We start from the raw sequence: 24,160 nt of genomic DNA, 5'->3' as shown, positions 1-24,160 counted from the left end.
CATTTGGTTCCTTAAAGATTTTTTCGCATCTAAAAACTGAATTCTCAGTGAGCGACTCTTAGTCAATAAATAATTTTATTTTACGATGTACTGCTGGATAGGCTGTCATTAACATATTTGTTTTCGTGCGGAAAGTTGTGAGGTGGTGCATAAGAAGCGCCACGTGTCATACCATAACATGCATGACACGCATATATGTGTTGTCCCAGTCCATGCTGCCCAAAAAAAAACTAAGGGCTCGTGTTTCCGTGTTTTGACACAATAATTATGAGATCTTACAGACAATATTGCCAAGGAATGTGTAGGGGAAGTTATTAGAATCAATGTCTAGTAAATAAGAGAAAAGAAAAGTGGGTGAAAAAATAACTCGCTGTCAGCAGGAATCGAACCTACGACCTCCTAATAACGCGTCGTACGCGTTATTTGGAGGCCTTCAAGAAATAATTCCCCAAGTTAACTGTATTAAATATCTGGGTGTATTATACGATCAAAAACACAGCTGGCGGAATCACATTGAACAAATTAAAATTAAGGCTACACGTGCTGTTGGAATGATAGGTAGGCTCTGCCGCCTCCGTTTCGGTCTTCGCAGAAATGCGCTGGTCATGATTTTTCGCTTGTACGTTCGTCTGATTCTTGAATTTGGATGTGTACTATTCTGTGGTTAGCCAGCAAACAAAATAAATCCCTTGATTCTCTTAGAGCGGGAAGCTCTTCAAAGTTGTTTATGTGTGCCAAAATTCACAGCCCACAATGCTTTGTATCAACAAGCTCGGATACCCACTCTTGCTTGCAGATTCCGTATTTTAACAGTTAAAACCTATCTAAAATTTTCTGAATCCACTTTAAGAAGGCGACAGTTTGTATACTTTGCAGAGCCCGGTATCTTTTTCAATGAGCATTTTTCCCGTGTATATAAACCCCAAGTGCTATTTGTTCAAACACTTCTAGATGCTTTGAATGCTAATATATTCCAGATTACACCATCTGACAAACCAATCGGCCAAGTGCAAATAGAATTGGACGATATCTTCCCAATAAATACTAAACACTTGCCCTTTAAATATTTTATTGACTTATTAGAAGAACACCTGTCTCAATTTGGTACTAACATAGTAATTGCAACGCATGCATCTATGAGTAGCGAGAAGGCAGGTGTGTGTATTTTTTCTCTCTCATTATTCTGGTCATCTTCATGGCACCTCCCAGATTATACACCAATTTTGAAGCAGAATTAACGGCCAATATACTAGCTCTTAAACTTCGTGCGACTTATTCGACAGCTGTGATAGTGACTGACTCGTATTCCGTGTGGTAATTGTTATCATCGTCATCGGCATCAGCAGTACTAAAAACTTTTAAATCATTATTTCCAGCAAACATTCTTCTAGTGCGAATGATATGAGCTCCAGGCCATCGTAGAATATTTATAAATGAGATAGCTGACACACTCGAGCGAACATTTCTTTATCTTCCGATTCTGGCAATCATGCCTCTTACAGCTTATGTAACAGCAGCGAGGTTCAGAAAACTTTCAAACTAGGCAACGTAATACCTAGCTACGCAACTGCCCACTGAAATTATTGCTTAGCTGCAGTGTTTGCAAAGTTGCAGTGAAAATTTTTCCAATACAAATATTGAACTACAAACACATTCCTTGAAAGGTAGTACCTAAATGCAGAACGTTCTCGATAACGCGACACCACCCATCATAAAGAATACAAAGTCTTCTTTTGCCACTGAACGCTTAGCTAGAAGCCCTTTGTTAGTATTGTTTCACTGTAAACGGTGCCCTGCAGCTTCACAATCATGGGACTGGAGCGGTTCGTTTTGCTGTAGTAAATTCACACATACCTTGCAGTATAAGTAATACTTTTGGGTGACCACAATTTTTAGTTCTCGACTTTAGGTAACTGTGCAGTTTGAAACATTCAAATTATGGGCCGTGTGTCAGTATTTATTGAGCATAGCAACTAGTCTGCTAATGTGACTTGGCACTGGGAAGATTTGGATGATGATGATGATGAGTGGTGTTTAATGTCGCAAGAGCCAATGAATGAATAAAGAGCGCCATTTGAATAGAATGGAGATGTGAACAATCATGTGATGCGTCGCTGCAAAGAAGCCTCATAATTCCTCGCGCTAATGTGGGTAAAAACAGGGAAGTAATAATATATGACAGTGGCTTCAGATATGTGCAGTGAAAGTGGATGGCAAAATGTCAAAATTATGAAAACCAAGACGGAGATCTAGTCACCGCAGCCACGAACATGGGTCAAAAATGTTCATATCTTTCACCCAATATTTCGAGGTTATCCGTCCTCGAAATATTGGGTGAAAGATATGAACATTTTTAATAACATGAAAAACGAATGCAGCTTAAAAAGCAGATCCCTACAGATGAGCATTCCAGGGTGTAGTGGGAGCTGCTGTCGGTAGGGCAGTAAAAAGTGCTTTTTTTCTTATAGCATCCAACTCATTGCACTGAACGAGCATGTGGAGAACCATAAATGGTTCTCTACATTCCTCACACAATGGTAGATTGCCGGTGTACAGAAGATATAAATGTGTTGTGTGTGTATGTCCTCTTTTAGCCTTGTAAGTGTTACTCCTGTGAGTCGTGATTTTGATAGTGGCGGCCAATTACCTAGTTGCGGCTAAATAGCATGAAGTTCCTTGTTTCTGTGTCTATCCTACCTGCTCTGCCAATACCCCCCGAGTTTTCGTTTTCGAAAAGGTTTCAAGTCAAGTGCAGGGATTGGTGTTAATGTATTTGAAGTAGTGTCGTTGGCGGAAGCAGCCAGCGTGTCAGCCAAAACGTTCCCTTGTATCTCATGGTGCCCTGAAACCCATCAGACGACATGCTGTTTTGATGTTTGCAGTGCGCACAGAAGGGAGTAAAGTGACACCAGCATGGGTTGGTTGAGTTTTTAGGAGTTTTCACGGCTTTGACCACACTTGGGGAATCGATGTATATTACCGCCTTGTGTGATTTTATCTTTTGATGTGTTTGACGACCGCCAGTATTGCATAGGCTTCGCCTGTGAAAATGCTTGCATCAGGATGAAGAATGCCGCCCTCGAAAAAGGGTTGGCTTACCGCTGCATATGACACAAAAGTGTTGGACTTTGAGGCATCGGTAAAGAACTCAGGGCATGTGCATTTATGTTGTAGTTCTAGGAAGCATGTATGTATGTGTGCACGTGGTGCATGTTTTGTGACTTCAACAAAAGAGACATCACAGTTTATAAGGTGCCACTACCATGGTGGCAGATATAATGCAGGATCCATCAAACTGTGTTCGAGAAGTGGCACACCTGATTCTTCGCTCAGGCCCCTTACACGGAGCGCGTAAGGCTGCCTCAAAGAAGGATGGTTCTCGAATAAGCCAGAACAAGACAAATCATTATTGTGAAATGAGAGAGGTGTTTCTTGTCTGCCTTCACCTGAAGAAAGTAAAAAAATACAGGTAACATCTTTGTAGGTTGAGCAACCATTCATTTCAATGCACGTACAGGGCTAGTTCTCACAGGGCTAGCTCCACAGGGCTAGTTCGAAAAGCACCCGTAGAGAAGCGAATGCCTAGAGGGTGGACAGGGTAGAGATTTAAGGTTTATGGTGTTGCCGACTGATAGATTATAGCGCTGTAATTTAGGCATGTGCATACGAGGCTTTTATATGCATTCGTAGACAATTCTAGTCACTATCCCACGTAGTGGGTGACAAAACTTTCAAAATATTCATTATTTTTACGCACCTGTCCCTTAAATACCTGATGTGTGAGATGAAGGCTAGTTTTATGTCTAATATTAGTCCAAGAAACTTGTGCTTGGTCTTCACTGACAGAGGTTGACCATGGAGGTCAATGTCGGGGTTAGGATGAGGGCATCTCTTTCGGCAGAACAAGACGCACGCGCTCTTTTGTGCGTTAAGTATAAAATCATTCTCATCTGCCCATTGAGATACCTTGTTCAACCGTAATTGAACTTAACGTTGGCACATGGAGATGTTGCACGACTTGAAACCAATCTGTACATCACCGACATATATGCAGTAAAAATATTACGTGGGAGAGACAGGTGAAAGGAATTCATGTTGAATAAGAAAAGTGTGCAGCTCAGTACGCCTGCTTGTGGAATTCCTGTTTCTTGGACAAATATTCGAGATAAGACAGTGCCTTCTCGGACACTGAATGTACGGTTAGACAGGCAGCTTTCGATGATTATCAGCATTCTACCCCGCACACCTAAATGTGACAGGTCTCACAATATGCTTAAGTGCCTTTTAATGTCATATGCCTCCTCCATATTGTGGATTACAAAAAGGAAAAAAAATGCTTATGAACAAAAGCGTCGCGAACTTGTGCCTAGATACGAACAATGTGGTCAGTGGTGCACCGAGCCTTTCCAAACCCCGACTGGTATGGGTCAAGTAGGCCAATAATTTCAAGGAAATGCATGAGGCGCCTGTTATTCTGTTTCTCAAACACCTTGCAAAGACAGCTGGTTAACGCTATTAACGTGTAGCTAGAAACAGAGGCCGGGTCCTTCCCTTGTTTTAGAATTGGGATAATAATAGCTTCCTTCCAGGCTGAGGGTAGCTTGCCGGAACACCATATCGCATTATACAAGGAGAGGAGAGCTTTCTGGGTTTCAGTGGGCAGGTGTTTTAACATTTCGTATGCCACACGGTCCGGGCCTGGGGTATATTTATTGCAGCAGGTAAGTGAGGCTTGCAGTTCAGCTAAACAGAAAGAAAAGGTTCATGGTATGCCTCATGTGTTGTAAGTTTGCGCTTTAATCTCTGTTTTTATATTCTGCTTTTGTATCGTTGGAATGCTTTACTATAGTGTGATGAGCTGGAGACCTGTTTGAAGTGCGCTTCGAGGGTGTTAGTCTGGTCTTCCAAACTCTCCCCTTGTGTGTTCACTAGAGGAAGTGAATGTGCTTTTCGTCTTGCCACTTCACCAATCATATTCAAGGCTCTCGCCTCATCTTTGCATGATTGAATGTCTGATAAATATTTGGGCCAACTTTTCCTTCTCGCCTGTCGGCGTGTTCTCCTTCCTTGTGACTTGATGTTCCTAATGTTTACAAGATTCTTGGCTGCAGGCGAGTCTCTAAGCAACTTACATGCCTTTCTTTTTTTTCGCACATCACAACACTCATTATTCCACCATGGGACCGGTCGTTTCCTGACGGTCCACATGTTTGGAAAATACATTTCGTTGCTGCATAAACCAAGCAAGCTGTAGAGTAGCACACAGCATCCACTATGCCTAATGGCGCCATGCCAGTCTGAATTAATTGAGTCATTTTTTGAAACTTTTCCCGATTGGCTTTGTCGGTGAGCCATTTGGGAACTAGTGCAGGACATGTATTTGTTAATGATGTGCTGATAACGATGAAAAAAGAGTCACTATCGTATGAATTAATAATGACTTTTCATTTAGATAGAGGCAGGACTGATGAGAATGTTATGCTGAGGTCTATTGTTGAGTACGTATCGTTAGTGATGGCGTAATATGTTGGCTCTTTTCGATTCAGGAGGCACGCACCAGAGGAAAAAAGGAACTGTTCAATCAGACGACTTCGCGCATCGCAACGAGAGTCACCCCAGAGGCTACCATGTGCATTAAAGTTTCTTAGGACAAGGTAGGGTTCGGGAAGTTCGTCTATGAGGGACTGGAATTCATGCTTTTCAGGATGGTGTTGTGGAGGTATGTATAGAGAGCAGATGGTGACGAGCTTATTTAAAAGAACTGCTCGAACACTCACCGCTTCAAGGGATGCTTGTAGTGGTAGGTGTGTGCTTGCTATCCCGGCATTGACTATAATGGCAACACCACCGGACGGCACAATGGCATCATTCCGGTCCTTTCGAAAGATAACGTAATTGCGTATAAAGTTAGTGTGTTTTGGTTTCAACTGTGTTTCTTGCACACACAGTACCTTTGGAGTATGTTCGAGTAACAGCTCCTGGATGGATGTCGCCGAGGTTTCTCAGCAGTCCTCTGACATTCCACCCTAGTATTGCGTCATTGTAGTGTTGTGTAGTGCTGTGTGTACAAAAGTGTTGCCTTAGGTTACAGGGCCTTTTGGGGGCCCTGTTTTTGGGTGTTTTCTTTTTTGTCACGCTCCAAAAAGTTGCGCTCATTCTTCGGCATCTGAGGCACCGGAGGAGTCACAGTTGTATCTATCACCTCTTGTGAGGTGGTGGATGGTGCCTGCTCGGCAGGCATGGTTACAGAACTTTTGGACCTAAGTGTGCCTTCAGTGGTCCGAGAACCAGCAGACACGGGGGTCTGCCGGCCCTGTTTGTGAGGTGGCGGAGCACCACAAGCTGCTCCAGCTGGGGGTGCTGGTGGCATGACCACGGTCACGCACTGTGTGATATTCGCTGATGGAGAAACATGTAACGCGGCGCCCCGGCGCGTAATCTCTGTGAAGGAGGGATAAAATTGGTTCAGTAGTGCGAAACGTCGACGTGCTTTTTAGAATGACAGATTGAATTTCACTTTAAGTTCCACTATTTGTTCCCTTTATTCCATGTGGGGCATGATCGTGAGTACGCAGCATCATCTCCTTCTCAGTTCGAGCAATGAGTTGTTTCAGAGGTGCAGTCATCCGATATGTGTTGAATGCATGCACGCTTTGCACAAGTGACACGCCCACTGCAACTTAGCGATCCATTACCGAAACGTTGACATTCGAAACACCGACGATGGTTGGAAATGTGTGGTCTTACATGGAGCTTACTAGAGCCAGTTTTGATTTATTCTGGTGGGTAACTTGCACCGAATGTAATTATTACGTGTTTTGTACGGGTCAGTTTGTTGTTACGCCTTATTGTTATTCGTTGGACTTGGACCACGTTTTAGTCCTGCCAACCTTCGAGCAGCTCACTTTGAGAAAGCTCAGCAAGATCACTATCGGAAATAACGCCCCGTACAGTGTTCATAGACCTGTGTGGGCCCACTGAAACAGCGGTTTACCCAAACGCTACAAGATTAGGCAGCCTCTCATACTGAGCTTTGTCTAGAACACCCAGAAGAAGTTCGCCATTTCCCAACTTTCTCACTTTAAAACGTAAACTTCACCTATTGCTTCCGTGAGAGTTTTTGACCCGAGGAAAGTGGAAATTGCTCGGAATGCCTTCTTTTCGTTCTGGCTGTGGATAACATGGTACTTTGAGAATGTAAGCTTTGGTGTGCTAAGCAGGAAAGTGTCTTCGGTGCGCCACCTTTTCAGGGAGCGATTAGGAAGGGAGGAAAAGCTTTTGCCATAAAAATACTACAAAGTTCGGTGTTGATGGTGGCCACCCACCACCGAGCCCAACATGGAGACGCTATGAGGTCTAATGCGAACACATGGAGACGCCAGCCATACATCGCTGCTATAATCTGGTATAATTACCCCAGATTGGATAGCTATACCAGGTTAAGCCCCGCCTCCAGGAAATATGGAAGTAAGTGAAGGGAGAAGATGACAGGACTGTTAAAAAGCGAGAGAAAGACGAAGATTAGGGGGGGGGATATATAGGAAGAGGCGACAGCCGATTTCCCCTGGGTGGGTCAGCCTAGGGGTGCAATCTACTTGAGGCCGGGGACAAAGGGGTGTGTTGTCTCTGCCGGGGGACCTTAAAGGTCCAATCACCCAGGGTCAGCTCGAATCCCTGGATCCCCTTTTCCCCAAACATGGCAAAGCCAAGCACGGCTGGGCGTGTGAAAGTGTCGAAACCCTCTTTCCCCCCCGTCAGCTCAGGTCCGAGGTGTCACTACACATCAAACGCCTGATTGATTGATATGTGGAGTTTAACGTCCCAAAACCGCTATATGATTATGAGAGGCGCCGTAGTGGAGAACTCCGGAAATTTAGACCACCTGGGGTTCTTTAACGCGCTGAGCACGTTAAATCTGAGCACACGGGCCTACAACATTTTCGCCTTCATCGGAAATGCAGCCGCCGCCGCCGGGATCCGAAACCGCGCCCTGCGGGTCAGCAGCCGAGTACCTTAGCCACTAGAACACCGCGGCGGGGCACATCAAACACCTGCTTGTGCAGACGCCCCTGCGGGGAGGGAAAAATTTGGAGACTCAAAGCTTCGCCTTTTAGAGTTGGACGCGATAGCAATATCCTGTCCCTGGTGTGTACTTCAACAACTCCGGCCATAATTTTTATTCTGATGTTACTCGTTGTTTCAATTGCAGATTGCTACAACGTAATTAGTAAACTTCTATGTGGCTTATGTCAGTGAAGCGTTTGCATATAGCTGTAATCTGCCATATGGGGACGATGCTTTTAACCCTGAGCAAGTTATACGCGTGAAATGTTTTCAATGTTCCTGTGCACCCGATGCGTGGTCTTAAGAGCATACGCGGAGTAGCGTTTGCGCCTTTTGTTGCCGGCTAAATTATGAAGGAGTTATTTTGACTTGGTCTGACGCATCATGACGATGTATGGTTGTACCACGCAATGTCCTGCAATAATACACTTCTTATTTCAAGCATGTATACCTTGTCCGTGTGTTTATAGACCATGATAGTTGTTTTCACTGCATTTGCGATCGCAGGAAGTTATTTTCACCGAAGTTTCAAGGAGATGCGTGGCTGCGTGGTTGAACACCCGCTTCCAGCACAAACCACCTGGGTTCGATCCTCAATCAGAACCACAGTGCTATGTAGGATCGGCTGAGTTTCGCGAAAGTCGGTATCTTCCTGAGCTCTGGCAACACCCCCTTAAGAACGAGCGAACAGTATGGAGAAGTAAAATCTACCCCTCAGCGCACCGCGTTTCTTTGATTACGATGGAATCAGTCATCGCGTCAAGAACGGTCGATTAAGTTGGGCGGTGTTTTCAAACCAGAGGCTTCTTCTTTCATTTATTTGTCGTTCTACTGAGCGCAGAAGTACACCCATGCATTAAATGTGCCAGAAATATTTCGTGATGTTATTTTCTATAGGCACAGGGTGTAAATTAATTTTGAAGCTTTTATTGCGTGCACTAAGTCAGTTTTAGAATAATCAGCTTGGTGATCTCTGAGATCAGTACCGGCCGTGCATCTTACAACTTCGCAACCGCTTCTAAACCCGAGGCCACGTGTTAATATGGTCAGCCTGTACATTCTAGTGCGCTGCAGGGCCGGTGCGCGTCGGCTTTTTTTCCATCGCCCGCTAGCAGCCGAGAACGCCCTGCCAGTTAATTAGGTATTAGGGTTGAAGCTTATAAAGTCATGGCTCTCCTAGCTCTTGAGACGTGACCACCCAGTTATTGATTCACGCAGCAGGTGTCGACGGACAGGCAGACCAACGAACAGATATACGGACAGATAGACAGACAGATAGACAGACAGACAGACAAACAGACAGACGGATTGTTGGACAGAAAAATCACAGCTTGCACCAATAAACACTCCGAAGCTTCGCCCCACACATCATTAGATATATGTTGTGATTTTTTTTTTGGCTCGGTGGTATACTTGGCTAGTTAGTCCAGTATATGCTATGACATAGCTAATTACGCCAAGTCATGGTAAGGTCGAGGTAATTAGAAGTGGCAGGCTAAGTAGAATCTTGCTAAATACCTTATTAATATAATGACAAATAATATTTCACTAGTCAGAATTACGTTCTATCGTTCGTTACTAATTATGGCCTCGAATATTGACTCCCAAGTTATTTCTTCTTTTTAAAGTATTGTGTACTGACGTCACATGTACATTTTATCGCTAAGCACCTACGAGAACAGTGGTGGCCTTATCACAATTTCGCAGTCATTCTATAAAAAGACTGGGCGTCAATAAACCTACGCCCATTTTTCAGCTGAGCACCCGAATGATTTACTATATTGACGACGAGGCGAACCGGCAGGGCGAGGCTGCCGTCGAAGAAGGCGGGATGGCTGTCGGCAAGATCGGCGAGTATCGTCTTGGCACGGACGCGTATTGGGATGAGTGCGTTGTGCGGTTGGAAATGCTTTGCGTCGCAAACAAGATAACAACGGATGAGCAAAAGAGAGCAGTTCTGCTCAGGTATTGCGGTGAAGCAGCCTACGGGCTCATCGTAACCCTGGTGAAGCCAGTAAGACCGACCATGGCAAGCTTAGACAAAATCAAGATGGCCGTTCGCAAGCACCTGCACTCGAGGCCTTCCAAGCTGTACGCACGGTATTTGTTCTACAAAAGAAACCAGGCTGCTGATGAATCGGAGGCAGGCTACGTCACCGCTCTGCGGAAGCTAACCGAAGAGTGCGGGTTCGGGGACAAGTGGTTACCGTAGGACATCATTTTGTAGGATTGTTTCGTGTGTGGCATCGAGAATGAAGCAGTTCAGTAGAGATTTCTCGCCGAGCAGAATCTTGCGTTCCAAGTCGCGTATGACATGGCTGTGACAGCTGAAGGTACAGCGCAACAGCAGCGAGATATACGCAACCAGAGACGAGACCAGACAAAAAGAGAGCCAGGGCCTAATTCATCATCATCATCATTTATTTTACCCTTAAGGGCCTCTCTCGGGGCATTACATAAGGGGGGGGAACTATTCAAGTACAAATTTCAATGCAAATGCAGTTCATGGTTACAGTTTTTGAATTACTAAAACCTACAGGTAGCAACAAAATACAAAAAGAAAACAGAGCATGTCAAACAAAATATTCAACAGTCAATTCGCGGTCCAAAATATACAGGCGGCAGAGAACAAACAACAAAGAAAGACAAACAGCGATTAAGAGTCAAGGGTAGCTAGTAATAAATCTCTAAATTTAAAAGCAACTTTTTCGCTGACAATAGCATCCGTCAAACCGTTCCACTCATCGATAGCCGAAGGAAGAAATGAGTTATTAAAAGCGTTAGTAGAACCAAACAGACGTTGGATACTCAGAGAATTTAATAGGCGACGAGATGTTTGGACAGGCGGAAGTAAAAGTGAGCCATGAGTGTGAGGAAAGCTGTAGTAAAGTTTGTGAAAGAGACAGAGACGTGAAATTTTGCGTCGAGCTGACAAAACAGGGAGACCGAGGGATGATTTGATTTGACTGATGCTTGCTCGTTTGTCGTAATTTGTGGAGATGAATCTGGCGGCACGATTTTGGACAGATTCAAGAATGTTAATAAGGTGTATCTGATGAGGGCTCCAAATTGCAGATGCGTATTCCATTTTAGTACGAAGAAAAGTTTCAAAGGCCAATTTGCGAAGGCTTGCAGGTGATAATGACAATGATCTCCTAAGATAGCCAAGAGTTTTTGAGGCATCGGCAGCTAGTTTGGTAATATGCTCGGTCCAGGTTAGTCTGCTTGTAATTACAACGCCCAGGTATCGGTAAGAATTCACTTGGGATAACACTGTTGAGTTTAATGAGTACGGGTGGATGACGTTAGTGTGTTTTCGTGAGACAGGCATGAACTTACATTTGGAAGAATTCGGCCTCATCATCCACTGGGCGCACCAGTTATCGATGATGTGTAAATCTTGCTGTAGTATTAGCTGACCTTCGGGAGTTGATATACGACGGTAGATGACGCAATCGTCAGCAAAAAGCCGAACCGTTGATGAAATGTCGGAAGGAAGGTCATTTACGTAGATTAAAAAGAGGAGCGGGCCGAGAACCGAGCCCTGAGGGACGCCAGAGATTACTGGAGTAGTATCAGAATGGGCACCACCGATAACAGTGAATTGCGACCGGTGGGTTAGGAAGCACTCAATCCATAATAAGGTCAGGGGATCGAGGGAAAGTGAAGAAAGTTTGTTGATTAGTCGTTGGTGAGGGACGAGATCGAAGGCTTTTGAAAAGTCGACAAAAATGACATCAGTCTGAAATGACGAATCAAGGTTGAGATGAAGATCAGTCGTAAATTCAAAAAGTTGAGTTTCGCATGAGAGCCCTGAACGAAAACCATGCTGCTTATGAAAAAAGAAACAGTGATCATCGAGGTGACGAGCAACATGTGAATATATTATGTGTTCTATAAGTTTGCAAGCGATGCACGTTAGTGAAATGGGGCAATAGTTAGATGGGTCAGATCGCTTGCCAGACTTGAAAACTGGTACAACCTTCCCAAGTTTCCAATCATCTGGGATGAAACATTCAGAAATGGACTGTTTAAAAATTATCTCCAAAAGTTTGCTAGAAATGCTATTAGTAGCCTTTAAAACTTTGGCAGGAATATTGTCAGGTCCGGGGGAGCTGGATATTTTTAATTTCTTTATCAGATTGCTGATGCCTTCAGAGGTAATGTCAATGAGCGGCATTTGTGAAAAATTAGATCTCGGCATGACTGGAATACTATGAAGTGGTTCAGAAGTGAAGACTGAAGTGAAGTAAGTATTCATAACGTCCGCCCGCTGTGGGAGAGGAACGTGAGAACCATCGGAGTTGGTTAAGGATATATTGTGCGTGTTATTTTTAGGGTTGAGAAGTTTCCAAAACTTCTTTGGATTAGTTCGGGCAATGTTAAGCAAGTCATCATGAAAAAATTTCTTTTTGGAGCGCTTCAACAAGTGAGTGTATTCACAAAGGCATGCGAAATATCCGTTCCATTTTATGGCACTCGTATAAAATAAGAAAACAGGGCTGAAGGTTGATTGATATGTGGGGTTTAACGTCCCAAAACCACTATATGATTATGAGAGACGCCGTAGTGGAGGGCTCCGGAAATTCAGACCACCTGGGGTTCTTTAACGTGCACAGGGCTGAAGGTTGCAGTTGTTATCGTTGCAACGGTAAGCAAGCTCCGCGTTTATGCTGTTTCAGTACGCTGGCATGTTTCAGTGCGAAAAAATCGGACACGAAGGAAAAGCCTGCCGTTCAAAACATAAAGTTGGAAAGCCTGAAAAAAAAAAAGACTTTCCGGCAGCAGAAGAAAAAATCCGGTAAAAGCAAGGGTGCTTACGAAACGACCGAATTATTTTTGTTTGTGAATTGATTGAGCAAGAAGAAAAGTTCATTTATTTATTTATTTATTTATTTATGCTTTTAGCCCCTGTGGTGCCGCTACAGGGTGGTAGACAACAAAAATAACACGAACTTCTCAGCCCAGTACAAATACGCATTTTCTTAGACAAAGCCAAGAGCAAATTTGAGCACAGATACCATTTGCACGCAGTGGCAAGCTATAGCGACAACAGACAAGCAACACGTGTTCAACAACCGAGGTCTCATCGGCCACGCACAACATCCCACATACAAGCGGCGCAGCAAGTGTTCTGCAATAGAATGCGCAGGAACTGCACCGAGAAACACGTGTACAGCGCATGCGCATGAAAGGAGCACAAGGAAATGCAAGAACACATAAATAAAACAATACAGCAGCTATCAATCACATATAAGTAAGTAATGAAGAAGCAAGGGCGACTCAAACTGATTAACTGTGACTGCGGAAATTGCAGCCTGTGGAAGGGCATTCCAGTCTTCTATTATTTTCTATAGAAACAAATATTTAAAACTGTCTACCCTGGCAACAATTGCGAGAAACTGGCCCGCATGGCTACCCCTGACGGTGCGAGTGTTTCTTGGTTTTAAATACGAACTAGTGTCTAAGTTTAGGTAATTGTTCTTTAGCATGAAAAAAAAAACTTCAACCTAGCTATTCTCCGCTGGTCTGAAAGGCGAGGTAGTTTAAGATAGCTTAGCATGTCACTAACCGAATCAGTGCTTAAAAATCTCGACAAAATAAACCTAGCTGCTCGCCTTTGTATTTTTTCAATCTTATCAACCTGGTATCTCATATACGGATCTCATATAATACTCGCATATTCTAGCGTAGGCCGCGCACGCGTCAAATATGCCGTAAGTCTTGCTTTGATTGATGCCAGTTTCGATCTTCTTCTTAAAAACCCCAGATTCTTTTCTGTAATGCTGCACAAGTAGTTAATATGAGTTTTTCAATTATTGTCTTCAAATAGGATGACACCCAAGTATTTAAAATGCGTTACTCGCGCTAACTCACACCACTCTAATCGGTAGGAAAACACCAACACATTTTTTACGTTTTTTAGTGACTATCTTGTACGAAGTTTTGCAATAGTTATCTTTCATTTTCCATTTCTTGCACCAATTGCCTATATTATCCAGAGCGGCGTTTAAAGCGAGCTGGTCGTTGCTATGATTTATTCTCGAATATATAAAGCAATCGTCTGTGAACAGGCGAAGCCTAATATAAGGTGAAACTGTTTCTGCAATGTCGTTGATGTAACACAAGAACAGCACCGGGCCGAGCACGGAGCCCTGGGGACACCAGAATTCACACCAAAAGTACGGGATTTCACACTATTATTTTCAACAAATTGTGTCCTGTTAGAAAGGTACGAGTTAAGCCACTCTATCAATTTCCTACTTACGCCAAGGCGTACCAGTTGCTCTATCAGCTGCGCGTGGGGAACACAATCAGAAGCTTTTGACATATCGAGGCAAACTGCATCAATTTGACCCTTTTCATTTAGAGATTGTGCAAAAACGTAGGTGGTTTCTACTAGCTGAGTAATACTTGATATATTCCGCCGAAAACCATGTTGGCTAGGGACCAGAATATTCGAATTCTCAAGGTACTTGTACAGGCATTTCGACATGACATGTTCCAGTAATTTATAGCATATGCATGTAATTGAGATTGGTCTGTAATTCTCAAAGTACTTGCAAAGGCATTTTGACATGACATGTTCCAGTAATTTACAGCATATGCATGTAATTGAGATTGGTCTGTAATTGCCAACGCTGCATTTTGCTCCATACTTATGAACAGGGACTACATTAGCAGTTAACCAATCACTTGGCAAAGCATTTTGCTCTAGGGATGGCTTGAAAATAACCGATAGGTATTTTGCAACCCACTCTGCGTAACGCTTCAAGGATTCACTCGGTATACAATCGGGACCAATAGATTTTTTCGTATCCATCTCGACTCAAGAAGAATTGAAAGAATGTCATCCTCTGCAATAACAACATTCGGCAAGGTGGTTAACGCAGACAAGCTACATGTATCGTGATTTGTTCTTGGAACTTGTGGAGCTGAGAACACAGAATAAAAGTAATTGTTGTACCTATTAGCAATCTGCGCACTGTCAGTAACAATGTTTTCACCAACATCAAGGAACTGCACATTCTCTTTAGGCTCGGCAAGGTGACGCCAAAATCGTACGGGTGAAACTTTCATAAATTCGGAAAGCATGCTTGAATAATAGTTTTCTTCGCAGCTGACAGCTTGAGCTTTAAAATGGACGAAAGAAACGATATCTCGCTTACATTCTATTCTGCATAGCGCTTGCGCCTAATTTTGCGTTTGAGCTGATTAATTTTCCGAGTCATCCAAGGGTTGCGTTTCCTTACAGTTTTCTTTCTTTGTGGTACAAACTTGTCTAAGCAGAAATGAACTATACTTTTAAATGTACACCACATTTGATTGACGTTCATTCCCACGTGAAACGAATCGAGAGATAATTCTAGATGGCTCAAAATGCTAACATCATCAGCTTGGCTAAAATCTTTAACCGTGATTACTTTTCTTTTACCATGGTTGGGTAAAATGAACTTCTTAATACAAAGCAATACTATCAGAGAGGCCATCGTGAACCGTTACGGCATATTCCTCTATTCACAAACACCAAGTCTTAGATTGAGTTTGTTATTGTACCAACTCTGGTAGCCTCATTTACAACTTGGGTGAAGTCATTATTGAAGGCAATATCCAGCTATATCTAGCTGTTCTTTATCTACGAAACTTGTTTTCAGAGCATCCCAACATATCCCGGGCAAGTTAAAATAACCTCCCAGGATTACGCGTGCGTTTGAGGGGACGTTGTTCAAAATGTATTCTTGTTGGCTTCCAAAAAGGCAACAGGGACATTGGGGGGTCTGTAGACAGCACAAATAACGCAAGTTATTCTAGCCTACATTATTTTACACCAAACACTTTCTGTACCCGGACAATCATTCATGAGCACGGATTTCGTTCCCTGTTTATAGATAATTTCCACGCAGTCTCCGCGAGAATCACGGTCATTGCGAACCATCTTGTAGGCGGGTGGAATTATTTCGGTATCTTCTATGTCTGGATGCAGCCAAGTATCACTCACTATGACAATATCGGGATTGCGCAGAATAAGCAAAGGCTCAAGTTCTAGAGCTTTGTTAGCTAGGCTTCTCGCAGTCATGTTTATCAACGTGAAATCCTCAGCTTTCGGTTCACATTGTCACAGGTTTCCTTCAGGGCTCACCTTCCTCTTTACAATTTTAGTCTTGCCTGGTTTTAGTTCTGCCGCTGGTGATTATGGTAAAAGTACAGATGGAAGGGCAGAATGTACCCATAAAATTTATTCTGGAGCATCCTGCTAAATTGTGAGTGAAGACACGTTTCGACCACTCAAGAGAAAGGAAAGAAATGTACCCCTCCGCAAATAAAACACAACGCTTGTAACCTGGTCAAAGAACACGGTCTTTTCTTCCTTTAGTGGGCGCAAGTCCGCCAAATAAACGGATCTCCTTCTATTTCTACTAACCTCCCGGTCTCCCATCTTCAGGCTACCCTCACTCTTACGTTACATTCTGGTGGAGGTGCGGAGTATGCACAAAAACGACCTTAAAACAGCCACTGCAGAGAACGAGGACGCTGAAGACACAGATACTCGAAGCAGTCGCCGCCTCCGAAACCTGCCACCTGAGCTGGGACCGCTACCGGACCCCACGCGACCACGAAAGGACGCTTCCACAGCACCAATGAGCACCCCGCAATCACCTACCCCTGTCATGCTGCAGCAGCCGCGGGTGCCCCCAACTTTCCATGGTTATGCCGCTGAAGACCTAGAAGAATGGCTTGACCAATTCGAGCGCGTGGCTACCATAAACAAGTGGGATGAAGAAATGAAGCTGCGATACGTTTACTTTTCCCTGGACGGCCCCGCTAAAACGTGGTATGAAAACCATGAGACCACACTGACCACCTGGGAATTTCTGAAGAATGAGTTGCTCAGGACCTTCACCAGCATCATGCGAAAAGAAAGGGCCCAGCTGCTGCTAGAATCGAGGACCCAACAGCCCAATGAGACCCTAAACGTATACGTCGAAGAAATGAAACGTCTTTTTAGGCGAGCGGACCAACCCATGAACGAAGACAAAAAGGTCGGATACCTAATGCGAGGGGTGAAGGAGTCGCTTTTCGCCGGTCTCATAAGGAACCCTCCTAAAACAGTCGCCGAATTTACTGAAGAAGCGCACACCATAGAAAGGACCCTGGACGCCCGGACTCGGCAATACAACCACCCGTTTCAGCTCAGCTCGCTCTACTCGGAACCGATTCGAGGTGGGCTAACCACCAACGATCTGCGGGAAGCTATTCAAGAAGTGGTTAAGGAAGAACTACGCCGATTGCTACCTCCTACCCCCAGCCCCCCCCCCCCCCCAAGGAGCATCTCTCTTGGACATAGTGCGTGATGAAGTCCAGCAGGCGCTTGGCTCTTCATCAGCGACGACTCGAACAGAGGCCGAAGCGATGACTTACGCCGCTGCAGTGAACACTAGGCCACCCCGACGAAACGAGCCCAGTCCTCGACGGTACGCTGCAGCCCCAAGTAGCCGTCCGCCCTTACCCGCCCACCCTACATACGAGAGACGCCCGAGCCAAAGAAAATGCGACACCTGGAGAACTCCCGACGACCGTCCCCTATGCTTTCACTGCAGTGAGACCGGCCACATTCTTCGACACTGCCCCTACAGGCGGATGGGACTGCATGGCTTCTCATCTCAGGCACCACGGCCACGCCCTGGACAACGACCTCCGGCAATCGAAGACTACTTACGCCATACAGAGTGCTTGTCCAGCCGTTCTCCATCACCGCCATCCCCACGCTTCACGTCACCGAACCGCAGCAACAACGAACAAAGAAGGTCCCCAAGCCCCCGTAGGGGAAACTAAAACCAGCAACCTTTGGAGGTGAGGTTGCTTCAAGAGGAAAACCTGAAGACCCTCCACCGACGACCATATATGACGACAGGACATCATCTACGACGACGACAACGCACAACAACCCAAGCCGCGAGACGAAGCAAAACGAAGCAACAAGACGAAGCCGTGACCCAAACCCAAACCCAACGCGCAACTCCAGCCCACGTGCCACCGATTTTGAAGTATCTATCGACGGCCACCCGGTAACTGCCTTGATTGACACAGGAGCTGACTACTCGGTCATCAGCGGGCCATTGACAGCACAACTGAAGAAGGTTAAGACGGCTTGGGACGGCCCGCAGATCCGCACAGCGGGAGGCCACCTCCTCACCCCATCGGGGCGATGTACTGCAAGGGTGACATTCGATGGTCACACATACCTTGCCACTTTCTTGGTGCTCCCACAGTGCTCCCGTGACGTCATTCTCGGCATAGACTTCTTGACTCAACATCACGCGGTTATTGACCTGGCGTCCAGATCCATCAAACTTTCCTCGGATGAAGCCATAAATTCATACTCGGCACCACACAATCGCGCAGCCCTCCGTGTGCTCGAGAATGACGTGAGCGTCCCACCCCGATCAACGACCCTAATCTCCGTAACCACTGGTACTGCCGAAAGTGCTCATGGCGTCGTCAAAGGTAACATACAGCTTTTGCTTGGCCGTGATATCGCAATCGCAAGAGGCGTTGCGGACTTCCGGAATGGACAGGGCTCAGTGCTGCTAACAAATTTCAGCCAAGAACACCGTCACCTGGCCAAAGGCACGACCATTGCCTTTCTAGATGAAATCGCGGAAGTCAGTGATACCCTCGCCCTCTCGAATCCAGCGACCATCACCCCACAGACCCCCAACTCGCAGCTGTCATTCGACATTAACCCTTCCTTGCCTCAATGCAAGCAGCAACTGCTCCAGAACCTCCTTCGACGTTATGACGACTGTTTCACCACTTCTTCACAGGTCCGACACACTTCTCTGGCAAAGCATCGAATCATAACACAAGAAGACATCCGCTCTCTCCATCAAAGTCCTTATCGTGTGTAGGCACGTGAACGTCAAGCCATCCGAGAGCAAGTTGAGGAAATGTTACCGACAATGTAATTCAGCCATCGAAAAGCCCATGGGCGGCACCAGTCGTCCTTGTCAAAAAGAAAGACGGAAGTCTTCGGTTCTGCGTTGATTACCGACGGTTGAATAGTGTAACCAAGAAGGAGGTGTACCCTTTACCAAGGATCGACGATACCCTAGATCGTCTTAGTGATGCAAGGTACTTCTCGTCCATTGATCTGAAGACAGGGTATTGGCAAATTCAGGTTGATGAAATAGACCGAGAAAAGACCGCCTTCATCACGACGGATGGATTGTATGAGTTCAAAGTGATGCCATTTGGACTTTGTTCCGCTCCAGCAACCTCCCAGCGCCTAATGGACACAGTACTGCCAGGTCTCAAGTGGCAAATATGTCTCGTATACCTGGACGATGTGGTCGTCTTCGCCTCCAACTTAGCGACCACCTGAAAAGGCTCCGGACGGTACTGGACGCAATTAAGTCATCAGGGCTGACACTGAAGCAAGAAAAATGCCATTTTGCCTATGAAGAACTACAGTTCCTTGGCCATGTTATAAGGAAAGATGGCGTAAGACCAGATCCCGAGAAGACAGCCGCTATCGCACAGTTTCCTCAACCGCAAGATAAGAGAGCAGTGCGCCGATTCTTAGGACTGTGCGCCTATTACCGACGCTTCGTCAAGAACTTCTCACACATTGCTGCCCCTTTGACGCAGCTCACCAAGTCGGACACCCCTTTCGAATAAAAAGCTGAGCAACGTGAGGCATTCAAAGAACTTCAACAACGTTTACAGTCGCCGCCTGTGCTGGGTCACTTTGATGAAAATGCCGAAACTGAGATACATACAGACGCCAGCAGCATCGGCTTAGGTGCCGTTCTCGTTCAGAAGCACAAGGGCTGCGAGCGCGTCATCGCGTATGCAAGCCGCTCACTGTCGAAAGCGGAAGTGAACTATTCCACGTCTGAGAAGGAGTGTCTTGCGATAGTATGGGCCACCTCGAAATTCCGCCCATACTTATATGGCAGACCCTTCAAGGTCGTAACGGATCATCATGCCTTGTGCTGGTTGGCCAGTTTGAAAGACCCTTCTGGCCGCCTCGCTCGATGGAGCCTACGGCTTCAGGAGTTTGACGTGAAGGTAGTCTACAGATCTGGTCATAAGCACTCCGACGCAGACTGCCTCTCAAGAGCCCGTGTCGGCGCACCACCAAGCCATGAAGACGACGATGCCTTTCTTGGGCCTATCAGCAGCAGCACCTTTGCATTACAGCAGCGCTCAGACCCGATCCTACAACAGTTGATCAACTACATCGAAGGAAAGGTCTCCATACCGCCTGCACTGTTCAAGCGTGGGATATTCTTCTTCTGTGTGCAAAACGGGGTGGTAGTTAAAAAAAATGCCGCCATATCCACGAAGTGAGTGATGATGAGTGGGCGAAGCTCCGGAGGTAAACCTGGTAAACCATGAATCCTCCGTACATTTTGCCCACTCGATTTTATTGCAACGCTCCCCTTAGCGTACGTCGCCGCACTATATCGAACGATGACACGCGCCATATGTGGCATCATTCCTATTATATAACACCTCGCATCTTTCATAATCAACTACACGTACCGCCGTCTAGTTTATAACATCTTGCATCTTTTGGACGGACGGATGGACGGATGGATGGATGGACGAACGGACGGATGGACGGATGGATGGATGGATGGATGGATGGATGGACGGACGGACGGATGGGCGGATGTATGAACGGACGGACGGACGGACGGATGGACGGACGGATGGACGGGTGGATGGACGGACGGATGGATGGACGGATGGATGGACGGACGGACGGACGGACGGACGGATGGACGGATGGATGGATGGATGGATGGATGGATGGATGGATGGATGGATGGATGGACGGACGGACGGATGGACGGATGGATATGGCTGTACCCTTTAGATCGGGCGGTGGCTAGCGTAATACTTAGAACTGAACGAGAAGTGGCTACATACAGGGGACGCACAGCCCACGCCTTAAGGAGCTTCGCTCCTGAAAGAACTTCGCACCGAATAAGGCAACTTACCTTCTTGTCGTCCCAAGCAGCCTCAGAGAAGAAATTTTACAAGCGTTAGATGACGAACCCACTGCAGGCCACCTCGGTTTTACACGCACATTCCACAGAATTCAAGAATGATACTACTTGCCCCGCCTCTCCTCAGATGTTGCGCGGTACGTCAAGAGTTGCCGCGAATGTCAGCGCCGGAAGAGACCTCCAACAAAACCAGCTGGATTTATCAAGCCAATTGAACCCCCGTCGAGACCATTCCAACATATTTGTATGGACCTGCTTGGACCTTTCCCCACGTCAACATCCGGTAACAAGTGCATCATAGTGGCCACTGATTACCTTACCCGATACGCTGAAGCTAAGGCCCTCCCGAACGGCACAGCCGTAGAAGTTGCCAAATTTTTTGTCGAATCAATTCTCCTCCGTCATGGCGCACCTGAGGTACTAATAACAGACAGGGGAACGGCGTTTACGGCTGATCTTACTCAGGCAATCTTACATTACAGTCATACAGATCACCGAATAACAACTGCGTACCATCCGCAGACAAATGGTCTCACGGAACGCTTGAACAAGACCATTGCCGATATGCTCGCTATGTACGTGGACACAGAACACAAGACCTGGGACTTAATTCTGCCTTACGTGGTCTTCGCCTACAACACCGCGGTGCAGGAGACCACAAAAATGACACCATTTAATCTCGTCCATGGGAGGGATGCCGTTACTACCCTGGACGCCATGCTGCCTAATGTCACCGATGAAAACAACCTAGACGTGGCCGCCTACCTTCAGCGCGCAGAAGCAGCCCAGCAGCTTGCTCGTCTGCGCATAAAAGACCAACAGTTAAACGACGCAAGACGCTACAACCTGTGGAGACGCGATTCAACATACAGGCCAGGTGACAAAGTCTGGGTTTGGACGCCCGTTCGCCGCCGAGGATTAAGCGAAAAACTCATGCGCCGTTATTTCGGCCCATACAAAGTCATCCGTCAAGTGGGTGAAGTGGACTATGAAGTGGTCCCTGATGGGGCTAGCTCATCCCAACGACGCCGCGCACGACAAGAAGTGGTACACGTCACCCGTTTGAAGCCCTATCATGCGCGCTAAAGGAGGCTCCCTGTTTGCATCTCTTGTTTTGTTTATGTGTGCGTGATTCGTGCTTATTTGCCATTTACTTTCGCACAGGCTGTCCTTTTGTTTTGGTTTTATTTCAAACAAAGCATCGGGTCGATGCTTACGTTGAGGAGGGGAGCAATGCCGCGAGGCGTATTGCGGATAGTGTTGCGCATGCCGATACCGCCGGCACGCGGCCTTATCGTGGTCCAGGATGCACCGCGACTCATCTGCGAAGATCATGGCCCGCACGTCGACCATTCGTTGATAACGAGATGGCGCCAGACGCTACGGCGACTGTGTCTCGGATGGCGAACGCGCCTTGCGTTCCAGTGGGGCATTTCTGTTACCCGACGGCCGTCGAACGCGCCTTGCGTTCCAGTGGGGCATTTCTGTTGCCCGACGGCCGTCGAACGCGCCTTGCATTCATTTCTGTTACCCGACGGCCGTCGAACGCGCTGTTTGCCTCCCTCTAAGCCAGTGTGTCTTTTCTTCCTTTAGTGGGCGCAAGTCCGCCAAATAAACGGATCTCCTTCTATTTCTACTAACCTCCCGGTCTCCTGTCTTCGGGCTACCCTCACTCTTACGTGACAATATAATCAAAATTGCTGGTTAGTAGTCCCTTATTCACTACGCTCTCTTCCTCATTCTTCTGGAAAACACGGTATTCGCGAAACACTTGCAAGGAATTTTGTGCAATTTGTTCGTGCAGGGGCTGACGACGATGGAAAATCATTCCTGAAGTGAATAGGCGCCACAGGCATTAGGTGATCAAAACAAGCTTTTTTAATGATTTGCAGTAATTAACAACCTACACTTTATGCTAATCGCATTGTGTGACGCCTGGTTGTACTTTTGCTGTTCTAAAACGCTTTATTACTCATAGTACCGTAATGATTTTTCTGCCATCAAGCCTGCACGCATTCCTAAAGCAATTTCGCGAACAAGTCCCAAGCACCGGCGAGGCCCATTAATATAGTGCTGGGCTGGTACGCAGCGCACTCGGGTTCTAGCCCAACTTGTCTATGGTGGTTTTTGTTAACCAAGTTTATTTTTCTTTCGATATTGGTTACGGAGACCAGCAGTGGCGACAGCGGACAGCTGCAGCGCCGCCCGTGTCCCGTGTTCTGATCCTATAACCGCTTTCGCTGTAAAACGAGATCATGTTACGGCACATTCAGTAACAGTTTAAAAAAATGGCAGCATATCCACGGAGTGAATGGTGGAGAGTGGGCCGAAGCCTTCGTCCGTCCATTCGTTCTTGCTTCCGTCCGTCCATGCGTCCGTTTGTGTGATCGTCCATGCATCCACACGCCCGTCCATGCGTGCATCTGTTCGTGCGTCCGTCCCTGCGTTCGTCCATGCATCCGCCCCTGCGTCCGTTCATGCGTACACCGATGCCTCTGTCTGTGTGTCCGTTCGTTCATATATTCAACACTCCATGTACCACCGTCTCGCATTTTTTCATCATATATTCTCCTTTTAAAAGCATTGCCATCCAGTGGACATTCCAAGGACTTAACGAGAGGTGGCACGCGCACACTTTCTTACGGCTTGCGCTTCGAATCTACTTCCCACCTTTAACCACCTCGAGTTCATTGCATATACTAGTTCACTGGGTTCATGGCACTCCGGCCCAATGCTCGCTAAACCTTTCTAAAAGCAAGGAGGTTACGCCCAGCGAGTATAACGCAGCAACATTTTTCTGTCAGATAGTGGATAATGTACATGCCAATGGCTGCTAATTGAAATGAGAGACAGGAGAATTCATGTTTTACTTTCTTACGGCTTGCGCTTTGTATCTTCTTCCCACCTTTAACCACCTCGAGTTCATGGTATATACTAGTTCATTGTTCTCATCGAACTGCGGCTCAATGTTCGCTACACATTTCAAAAACTGAGGAGGTTACACCCAGCGAGTATAACGTCGCAACCCTTTCTTGTCAGATAGTGCTCAATGTACATGCCAATGGCTGCTAATGGGG

At 46.2% G+C, this 24,160-nt stretch overlaps 1 pseudogene; it reads left to right on the top strand.

Annotated features, from left to right (window-relative positions):
- Window positions 1-9,849: 9,849 nt before the first annotated feature.
- Window positions 9,850-22,894, top strand: LOC142765878 (uncharacterized; annotated as a pseudogene).
- The last annotated feature ends 1,266 nt before the right edge of the window (window positions 22,895-24,160 follow it).

The sequence above is a fragment of the Rhipicephalus microplus genome, chromosome 6 (genome assembly GCF_043290135.1).
Source record: "Rhipicephalus microplus isolate Deutch F79 chromosome 6, USDA_Rmic, whole genome shotgun sequence".
Taxonomy (NCBI): domain Eukaryota; kingdom Metazoa; phylum Arthropoda; class Arachnida; order Ixodida; family Ixodidae; genus Rhipicephalus; species Rhipicephalus microplus.
This window is presented reverse-complemented; position numbering and strand designations above follow the sequence as displayed.